General features: G+C 32.7%; 1 long non-coding RNA gene across 1 annotated transcript; it reads left to right on the top strand.

The window, feature by feature from the left end:
- Positions 1-273: 273 nt before the first annotated feature.
- On the top strand, positions 274-1,120 carry LOC117123809. The gene is made up of 2 exons (XR_004447889.1): positions 274-375; positions 818-1,120. It is a non-coding gene; the product is annotated as an uncharacterized LOC117123809 (long non-coding RNA).
- The last annotated feature ends 260 nt before the right edge of the window (positions 1,121-1,380 follow it).

Raw genomic sequence — 1,380 nt, 5'->3', positions numbered from 1 at the left:
AGCATTACAGTGCAGTAGCATAGTACTTTCGTATTACTGTTCCAGGTATCAATAATATGAGATTTCTCTTATTATAAAGTACAAGTATCAATAAGTGTAGTATAAATCATGTTTTTAACACAGGAAAAGGCGTGTATTACATTACCTGTGTTGTATTGCAGATTAAATATTTTTTAAGTTTCATGAATTCATGTTCCATCTTTTTTTAACAGATTGAAAAGGTTATGCAAAAAAACAATGAAGAGCCATACCACAATGGGTGCATTAAGATGGCTGGTTTGAACCAGCCATCTTAAATCCTGTAACACTACAAATTGCATATTGGCAGTATGTTTCACAATACCAGGAGCCTGTGACCGAAGGGGGAGTTGAAAGGTAAAGAATACATAGATGAATTATTTTTGTACTTCTCTACTCAAACATATAAGTATTTCCCTGTTTGCAATTTCTGTAGGTATTATTCTCCCGAAGATGACTGAAGCAACTCAATCAAAATGTTGAGAGTTTCTTAACTACAACAGTTCTTTTCAAAACTGCCTATGTGGTGTACCGCAAACATCAACATATATTTTTGTTCTATTAGGTATACATTAGTTAATATTTTGGGTGGTACCTTACTTTTTCTTCGTGTGCACTTACAGTACATGCAAGTCTTGCAAAATACCCCACTGCTTACAAGTGGAATTGACCAATAAAATATTTTATTAAATCTGATTACTATTTATGAGGTGTAGTTATGCTTTAATTCCTGTTTTCTCTTCCCTTCACACACAAAAAAAATCTATATTAATATTGCTTCACAATTTTTTTTTTCCAGGCGTTACAGGTATACAGCCTATCAGCAATTTGTACGTTGGTGCTGTGGTTATCTTGGCAAAGACAGGCGAGTGCTGATGTCGTGTAATGAAGTCCATACATGAGGCATTTCCTGAACCCAGTGCCAACTACACAGAGTTTAAATATCTTCCCCAGACAGGTGAATTTTAGCTTCTCCTTTGACCAGAGGCTCCTCATGCTGTAGCTATGTTAATGTATTGCCAGTATGAATTACTATGTCTGTGTTAAATTAATTTTATCTATTAAAATTGTATATTTTAACAATAATTTATTTTTGGTTAATTACAATGCAATTCAACTATATAATATAGAATGCCCTGAATTGAGGTGTTTTTTGTTCATAAATAGGCCTATACAATCATAAAAAATCATTTACAATTTGATTAATGAAATACTTGTTTGATTACTATTGCAGTATTCATGCTACAAGAGACTCTCATGATATTATTTAACACTGACGAACTCTTATTATTTTTTCACAAAATGGGACAACCTTTGCTAAGTACTGAAACAAAGTGAAGACACTTTCCATTAATTTACAGT

The sequence above is a fragment of the Anneissia japonica genome, unplaced genomic scaffold, assembly GCF_011630105.1.
Source record: "Anneissia japonica isolate Jap-2015-1 unplaced genomic scaffold, ASM1163010v1 scaffold644_len25409_cov92, whole genome shotgun sequence".
In the NCBI taxonomy this organism is placed as follows: Eukaryota; Metazoa; Echinodermata; class Crinoidea; order Comatulida; family Comatulidae; genus Anneissia; species Anneissia japonica.
The sequence above is the reverse complement of the archived record's forward strand: the minus strand, read 5'-3'. Positions and strand labels throughout refer to the sequence as shown.